Source organism: Castanea sativa, chromosome 2, assembly GCF_040712315.1.
Source record: "Castanea sativa cultivar Marrone di Chiusa Pesio chromosome 2, ASM4071231v1".
NCBI classification, from domain to species: domain Eukaryota; kingdom Viridiplantae; phylum Streptophyta; class Magnoliopsida; order Fagales; family Fagaceae; genus Castanea; species Castanea sativa.
In genome coordinates, this window is record NC_134014.1 from 9,536,729 (window position 1) to 9,546,382 (window position 9,654).

At 35.6% G+C, this 9,654-nt stretch overlaps 1 long non-coding RNA gene across 1 annotated transcript; it reads left to right on the top strand.

Annotated features, from left to right (window-relative positions):
* Window positions 1-3,086: 3,086 nt before the first annotated feature.
* On the top strand, window positions 3,087-8,388 carry LOC142626425 (uncharacterized). The gene is made up of 3 exons (XR_012842503.1): window positions 3,087-3,563; window positions 7,708-7,794; window positions 7,917-8,388. It is a non-coding gene; the product is annotated as an uncharacterized LOC142626425 (long non-coding RNA).
* Window positions 8,389-9,654: the final 1,266 nt, after the last annotated feature.

A 9,654-nucleotide genomic window follows, 5' to 3' on the forward strand; every position in this document is an offset into this window, starting at 1 on the left:
GCATCTGAGGAAAAAGAAAAAGGTGAGAAGAGCCGTTACTGAGTTTGTTAAGCATGGAGAAGAGAAAAAAAGAAGCAAACGAAAAATTGATAAAATAATAAATGGACAAGCTATAGTAGCTGTGTAAATATACACGGCTACTGTAGCTCGTGGATGAATTTCCACAATTTTGCACAGCTTTACACCCACTGATGTGGGTGTTTTTTTTACCCAAAATGTGTAAAATGAGAGAATTTTTGTATTTTAGAAGAGTTTCCACCCACTGATGTGGATGCTCTAATATGATAATCCTAACAATCTCAAATACCAATACTAAAGATAAACCCAAATAAAGATAACATAAATGATAAAGATAATCTCCACAGATGTGCTATCATGTGGTGTCCACACCAACTCCCCTAGGGTGGGAGAAACTCGACCCCGTCGAGTAAAGCTCATAAGGATCAAGTGTGGGTCAGCATGGCTCCTCCATCGACGCTTATATGTGCGGGTGATAAGAGGTAGAGATGAGGTGGTAGCAAGTGTATCCAAGTAAGCCTCCAAAAGAGCGGGATCAAGCTGCTGCAACTCCTCCCTGGTGATCCATGTACAATCAGAATTAGGTCATCCTCGCTAACGAACCAAGAAGCTCTGAACTGTTCCATCCCTAGTGAAAAGAGACTACTCATCCAAAATAACATCAATAATATCTGAATGTGCCTTTTGGAAACAAGATGGTGTAGGGCTTGGGACACGGTTAGCCAAAGAAGAAGAGGGTGGATTATTAAAAGGGTTATAGGGAATAACTGCTAGACCTTTAAAAGCAATTAAATCAGCAATATTAAAAGTAGAACTAATACCATAATCTGAAGGTATATCAATCACATAAGCATTAGATCCAAGTTTCGTTAATACCTTTAATGGGCCAACACTGCAGGCCTGTAGTTTCTTAACGATACTCGAAGGATACCGTTCAGGCTTGATACGAATCATAACATAATCTCCTGAATCATAACATAATCTCCTACATCAAAGTCTAAATGACGTCGATGTAAATCAACCTGAGTTTTAAGATTACTAGCATGAATTCGTTTGTTGATCTCTTTATGTAGCACATGCATGTGACTAGCAAACTCTACTGTAGACACATAAACCCTATCATGTGAGGACATTGGGAGAAGGTCTAAAGGTCTCCTAGGTGTATAACCATGAACAACTTCAAATGGACTCATAACTATGGACCTATTGACTGAGTTATTGTATGCAAATTGGGCTACAAGGAGTATAGATTCCCAAGTCCTACCATTCTCAACTATGAGACACCTCAAAAGATTTCCTAGATTCTTATTTACAATCTCAATTTGACCATCAGTTTGAGGATGGTATGCTATGGAGAATTTCAAATTTGTTCCTATCATGTGCCAATATTCTCCCAAGGATGGTGTGGAACTGGTAGAGGAGTGTAAAGGACAGTATTTTCTTGCAATGCTTAGCCAGTTGACATTGATGACATTGACCAATTATCTTGGCAACATCTCTCTTAAGACTTGGCCAATAGAACTACCTCCCTACCTCTTCAATTGTCTTATCACGTCTAAAATGTCCTGAAATCCCTCCCGTGTGCACTTCCCAAACCAAAAAGTCTCTAACTGATGTGCGGGGGATACAAAGCTCATTAGCTTTAAACAAGTAGCCATCTCGGAGGATAACATCATCAACAACCTGAAGATGCTCATTCCAAAGCGTAGTGTACACTTCTCCAAAATTTGGGCAAGATTCATACTCCTCTTGCAACTTCTCAAATCCTATGACTTTTGCGCTCATCACAGAAAGTAAGGTGAATCGATGACTCAAAGCGTCAGCTACCTTATTCTTAACACCAAATTTAGGTCTCAAAACAAAAGAGAATCTTTGCAAATACTCAACCCAAGGGACATGTCGAGCATTCAATTTCTTTTGGAAATTGATGTGGCGGAAAGCATCATGATCAGAATAAATGACAAACTCATGGGGTGTCGAATAATGGCTCCAATATCTTAAAGCTTGTACCACAGCATAGAGTTCTTTATCATATGTTGAATACTTCTTCTTAGCCTCATTTAATTTCTCACTAAAGTAAGCTATAGGGTGACGATCTTGGCTAAGAGCTCCTCCTATACCTACACCAGACACATCACATTCCACTTCAAAGACCTTATCAAAGTCTGGTAGGCACATCACCGATGCTTTTGTCATCTTCTTCTTGATTTCTTGAAATGTTTTACTAGTAGTTAGGCCTATTCAAGGATATACCGGCACTGACAAAACTGGTTTGACCGCATCGCCCTGCCCCGCTCAAGGCTCCGCCAAAGGTTTCCAGCACGGTGGTCGGCAGTATATCTTCAGTGCCGACGTCGGACTGGTGCGGCCATCGGCACTGAGATGTGCACATTGCCAAAGACCGAACCGACTCGAGCATGGTTTCTATATATGTTAATATGTATAAGAAGAAGAAGAGGCCTAATGTTCATCCATGAACAGGGTCGTTCTTATAAAAAAAAAAATTTTTGAATTCTTATCCATGAATGTACAGGCCTAACGTCCTTATCAAAAAATAAATTTTGAATTAAAAAGGAAGTTAACGTGTGTTAGGTAGTATGAGACTCTGAGTGGTCTTGTCCAAGTAAGACTAGTGTCTCCCACTTGCATTTTTTTTAAAAAAAATATTTTAAAAAAAATGTTATATGGCCGTATGGGTTAGTGGATTATAGTCATGCCACTTCGTTTTTTTTAAAAAAAAATGCCGCATGGGTTAGTCATTTTCTTGCCACTTGCATTTTTTGAAAAAAATATATAAAAAAATAAAAATAAAAAACGATGTTTGTCACTGTTTGAGTCAGTCACTGTGCAAGATATTTTTTTTCTCTTTTGATCTCAGCCACATATGTCTTTTCTCTTGAGTTGTTTCCAACTCAGCTACTCTCATTAGTCATGTCTCTTCTTTACTCTCATTTCTCCTTTTCACTCTCTAGACTTCTGCTCCTCTCAAGTCTCACACTCTCGCCTCTTTGACTCAGAAGTCAGAACTCAGTCATCAGCTACCTTCATTTCTCTTTTAAGCCGTAATCCCGCTGAACAAAAATTAATTTTTCCCACTCAATATCAGAATCTCAGGCTCTCACCTAACCATTTTTCTCTTCTTTTTTGCTCTCAGCCACATAATGTTTCTTCCAAACCCTAATCCCGTTGAACAATTAGTAGTGTTTCCCTCTCAATCTCAGATTTTCAGGCTCCCACCAACCATTTTTCTCTTCTCTTTTGCACTCAGCCACATAATTTTTTTTCCATACCTTAAAACCACCGAACAAACAGTAGTTTTTCCCTCTCAAATTCTCAATGTGAGGCTCCGACCTAACCTTCCACTATTTAAGAACACAAGCTCTCAGTCTCACTCTCAAGACTCATCTTTGATCCTCAGTCTCACTCTGTCACAAAGAAAGAATTTCCTTTCAATGTCTCACGAAATTCCTAATACCTAAGTCAGTCAATCTCCTTTTCATCTCCGTTCTCCACCGTGGCTCTGCCATTATGTAGTTCTGTCTTTGGTAACCCTAACCCTTACTTTGTTTTAGTTTTATTTTATGGTCACTACATGTTTCTTGTTGATTCTTTTTTTTTTTCGTTATTTTCTTGTAATTTCAGAGGTAATTTAAAAGATTCAGCTTTAGCCTAGTAAATGAATAAATCTCAAAGGCTTAAATAGTTCCTGGGTATTTTCTCATACTATCTATATTTATTTTAAGCTCACTATTTTTTATTATTTTTTTAGTTTTTGTTTGATTTTGTTTTAAGGATTATTTTTTATTTTGTTTTCAATTCGCCATGTTGTGTCGAACTTTCATATTTGTGTTTGATTTTGCCTTTAGTTTTAGTGTTGTTTTTTTTTAAGGTTCACTCATGTTGTTTGCTGTTTGGTTTTGTTTCTAGGGTTCAAAGACTGTAAATTTATTTTTTGATTAATCATACTATTGTGATTTTAGTTTTTTTTTTAATATATATATATATATATATATATATATGTATATAATATTTCTTTTATGGTTCACTCATGTTGTTTGTTGTTTGATTTTGTTTCTAGGGTTCAAAGATTGTAAATTTATTTGTTAATCATCCTATTGATTGACTATACTGTTGTAATTTTAGTTTATTATATCATGCTAATATGTTGTGATTTTAATTGATTATCTTGTTGTTGTGATTTTAGCACTGAGAAAGCTGCTTGTATAGTTTTTGTTTACTAATATTTTATTGAGATTAGTGTATGACTGCATGTTTAAGTTAAAGGTTGCTTGCATAATTTATTTGTTGTTGATTCCTTAATTATTATATATCTATGATTGTTATTTATATTGATGTAATTAGATTATGGTTGCTTGTGCTTCTTCTTCCACCCCCCGTACTGAGCCTACTCCTAGTTCATGTGTTGAGGCTAATCAACCAAAAATACAATCTCCCATTCCACCATCAAGTACTGCACCCCCTCAAACACAAACAGAAACTCAACAAGCTACTATTAATGGTGGTAAATAGCCTTTTAAGATATGGGACCATTTCTCTAAAATAGAGGGATGTGACCCCCTTTACCCTAAGTCACAGTGCAACTATTGTCAAAAGAGTTATAATTGTCACCCAAAAAGAAATGGAACCTCCGCCATGTGGTCCCATATAAAATTTGGTTGTAAGAAGTACTCCTATAGGTGTGATAAAGGTCAAACCACTTTGAGTTAAAAAAAAAAAAAAAAAAAGGAGAGAGTGGTAATGAGCTGGTGTTGAGGAAGTTTAGTGTGGAAAGACTACGGATGGCCTTGGCTAGGATGATAATTGTTGATGAGCTACCTTTTAGGTTTGTTGAGCATGGTGGGTTTATTGATTTTATGGCAGAGGTAGAGCCTAGGTTTGAAGTTCCCTCTTGGGTTACTGTTGCAAGGGATTGTCTTAGACTTTACATTAGGGAGAAAGAGAGTTTGAGAAAGGTTTTAATGGCTGGTCAAAGAGTGTGTTTGACAACTGGTACTTGGACTTCAATTCAAAACCTTAACTACCTTTGTCTGACTGCACATTATATTGATGTTGATTGGGTTTATCATAAAAAGATTTTGAATTTCTGCCTAGTACCTGATTATAAGGGTGAGACCATTGGTAGGGTGGTTGAGTCTTGTTTGCTTTAATAGGGGGTTGATCATATTTTTACAATTACTATTGATAATGTAAGTTCAAATGATGTGGCCATAGAATATCTTAGGAGGAAAACAAAGGACAGGGTGGGTAGCTACTTGGGTTGTGGATTCCTTCATATGCGCTGTTATGCCTATATTTTGAATTTAATTGTGCAAGATGGGCTAAAGGACCTTAATGAGTCAATTGTTAAGGTTTGTAATGTAGTGAGGTATGTGAAATCCTCTCCTAATAGATTTGAGAAGTTTAAGGCATGTGCTGAAAAAGAAAAAATTCAAAGCAAAAGTTTGTTGTGTCATGATGAGTTTACTAGGAGGAATTCAACTTACTTGATGTTAGAAAGTGCACAAAAGTTTGTGGCTGCATTTGAAAGGATGGAGGAAGATGATGGACATTTCCTTCGTTATTTTGAGGATCCATCTAGTGGTCCCCCTCGGTTTTTAGATTAGGAAAATATTAGACTTTTTACAAAGTTTCTTGGTATGTTCTATGAGGCAACCTTAAGATTTTCTGGTTCCTTGTTTATGACTACTAATGTGTACTTTCATGAGCTTGTTAGGCTTCAAGACCAGTTAAATCAATTGTGTAATGGTAGGGGTGATCCTTTGTTAAAGGGTATGTCACAAAGAATGAAATTGAAGTATGATAAGTATTGGGGAAGTGTTGATAGGATAAATCTGATGTTATTTGTGGCTGTTGTGGTTGATCCTAGATATAAATTGAAATATGTGAAGTTTTAGTTTAAGCAATGGTATGACAACGAGAAGGCTGATGAGTTAGGATTGAGAGCTAGAGAAACTTTAAATAGATTGTACAAGCACTATTGTGGAGCAATGGGGACCCCATGTGGAGCTAGTGCTAGTGGGATTAGTGAGTTTGGTAGTAGTGATGTTCCTGCCATGCAGTGGCGGCGCCACATATAGGTCAGGGTGGTCCCAGGACCACCCTGACCTGAATTCTTTTTTTTTATAATATATATATATATAATAAAAAAATTTATTTATCTACCTATAAAAAAAATTAGGAAGAACGCAGACAAAAAAATTAGAACGTCAAAAAATGTTATGGCAATAAAATTAAATTTGGTAGATTATTTGTTACATTTTGGCTGGTACCAATTTTTTGAAAAAAAAAAAACTCTTAACTGACGGCAGCCAAGATAAGATGCATCATTACTTGCGTCGAACACCTAAAAAACAAATCCAACTATCGCAAAGGTTGTCCCTTCTTCTTCTTTTTCTTCTTCTTTGCTTCGTCTCAGACGTTCTGCTAGTCTACCTTTTCTTTCTTTTTTTACTCTAGTTTTTGCTTTGTCAAATTTTTTCTTTAGTTTGTTTTTTAGACTTCTAGATTGCTGACCCCACCCACATGACAAAGCTTTGGAAATGACAAAACTCAAAAAGCTAACAAAAGATTTTGATTTCAAATTTATTTATTGAGTCTTGCCTCTTCCCAATGTGATATACATATATACACTCTTATTGTACTATTTTTTGTTATTGTTTTTCATTATTCAATTACATATTTATGTTTTAATATTCTAAAATAATAATTGTTATGTAATAACTAAATGATTTGAGTGTCAAAAAAGAAAAACTAATGATTTGTTTATTTGAGTTTTACTTTTTTGGATCAATAACTTTATGTTGTATAAAAAAATATAAATATTTTTTATTTTTTATTTTTTTTTAGAAACCCCAAAACACCCTGAAATGGTACATCGAAATAGATCGGTACTAAAATATTCCGCTCCACTAAACAAACCGAAACAAGGTCCAAAACGGTATTCATAACATTGCTTTAAAGCAAAAAGAAAAAGCTAAAAAAAAATTTGAACTAAAATCTAAAAAAAAAAAAATTGTAATAGAGAATCTGAAGAAAAAAAATTGTAACAGAGCAAGCCCACCGAGGAACACCCTGAGAAACAATCCTGGAGCCGCCACTGCTGCCATGTCCTCCATGCTAAGTGGCTTTGGTAGTGCAAAAGAGAGGATGAAGAGATACAATAACATATACAAATAGCACTTAGTAGATGAAGGTAGTGTAGAATGCAAATTTGAATTAGACCAATACTTGTTAGAAGCTAGTGTAGATCTGGAGACGGAAGGCTTTGATATTCTTGATTGGTGGAGGGTGAATTCTTCAAGATATAGGATCCTTTCTCAAGTTGCCCATGATGTTTTGGCAATTCCCGTCTCTATTGTTGCATCATAATCTGCATTTAGCACAAAGGGTCATGTCTTGGATCCTTTCCGTAGCTCATTATCTCCCAATATTGTTGAAGCTTTGATTTGTACACAAAATTAGTTGAGGTCCAAGGATTCAACTGAACCAATTAACCTACGAGAGGCAATGGATGAAGTGGAAAACTATGAACTTGAATCGGGTAATGTGTTTATGTTCTTTTCTAATTTTAACCTGCTTTTTTTATTTATATTCTCTTGTATTTGTTTTTTGTTATTTGTTTATTTGTATTTTATTACTTATATACAATTTGTTTTTTTTTCCTTTTAGAGCTTGCACCAAAACTCACTGTGGGTACAGATTATGTTCTAGACTGATTTGGAAGGTGGGGTTGTTTTTTGGACTTAGCTACCTAAGGTAACTTAAAAATTTTATGTAATTTGCTTATGTTTGTTGGCTGCTGTTTGTAATGGTATTAATTGTCATGTATTACTTTCTACTTTCTACTTATCGTTATTTTTTGGGGATTGACATTGTAGGGATGGAGTTTTTTGTATATGATAACTTGGAGTTGGAGCTGTTGGCTAGCTGATTGCAGAAATTCTTTGTGGTTGAATTGCTGACTTAATCATGGAGATGACCAATTTAGGAGTGTTTGAGTGCTTGGGCTGTTGCTGGTTGTTGGCTTGATGCTTCTTTGCTGCTTTCTCCTTTATTTTTGTTTACTAGATGCACACATGACAACACAAGCACTGAACACACTTGAAAATTATTAGACTATTAGTCATAGTAGACTAGACTACCTCCATTTTTTGTGAAAAATATTTAGTTGTGTAGTGTACCAGTTGTATATTCTGGTCCAACTTCTATTATGCATATTTGTATAGTGCTTCTCAAGCACTATTTGACTATTTTGTAGTGTTGCACTATTACTTCTTCATGGGGCTGTGCTACTGCTTATATTTGATGTGATTACTATGATAGAAATATTAATGTTAATGTTGCTGCCATGCTATAATTCTCTTGTTATGGTTGAGACTTGATACTTTATAATTGTGTGTTTCATTTAGAATGTTGTGACAGGTTTAGATTTATTAAAATTTATTAATGTGTTTAATAAACAAATGTTTAATTTGACAGGTTGAATTTAAGTTATATTATAATTGAGACTTGATACTCTATAAATGTGTATTTGATTTGGAATGTTATGAGTCTAGTGACAGATGGAGTTGTCTTCTTGTGGTTGAAACTTGATAAAGAAAGGTTTTGTTGAAAAGAAGTCTGTTAAAAAGAAGTCAAAATGAGCTCAAAATTCTAGTTTTTAAAGGCCTAAAAGCCCAAAGCTTAGAATAGTAATTTTTAAAAATCCAGGCCATATAACTGAACGAATCGCACCAAGCCGTTAAGATTAACCACACCTTGTGTAGACCAAATTTTATCTTCCAAAAGTGAGGTGCGGTTAAGCATAGGGTGAAATTGAACCCTATAGGTGTGGTGCAAAAAACCTCTCCAAAACCGACCAAACCGAACCGAACCGTGTACACCCCTACTAGCAACATTTGACCATTAGAATTCACCTTGCTTCATACAATCAGTGATTGGTGCCATGATTATACTAAATCCATGTATGAAGCGGCGATAGAATGTTGCAAGCCCTTGAAAACTACGAACCTCATGAATGTTCTTGGGTTCGGGCCAATCCATTATGGCATTGACCTTTTGTGGGTCAGCAGAAACTCCTTTAGATGAGATCGCAAAATCTATGAAATTGACACTATCAGTGAAAAAAGAGCATTTCTTTAGGTTAGCATACAAGTTTTCTTTCCTCAAAGTGGAACAAACTTGTTCAAGATGGTCCAAATGTAGCACTTTTGATTTACTATAAATGAGGATGTTATCAAAGTACACTACCACAAATTTTCCCATGAAAGGCCTTAGTACTTCTGTCATCATTCTCATAAAAGTACTAGAAGCATTTGATAAACCAAATGGCATCACAAGCCACTCATATAGACCATCATTTGTCTTAAAAGCAGTCTTTCATTCATTGCCTGGGTGGATCCTAATCTGGTGGTATCCACTTTTCAAACATCATATCAAACATCATATCAAACATATCATCTAACCTAGGGATAGGAAAACAATACTTCACAGTAATCTAATTGATTGCACGACTATCCATGCGCATTCTCTAGGATCCATCTTTCTTTGGTGTCAAAAGTGCAAGGACTGCACATGGGCTTAAGCTTTCACGCACAAATCCTTTGTGCAAGAGCT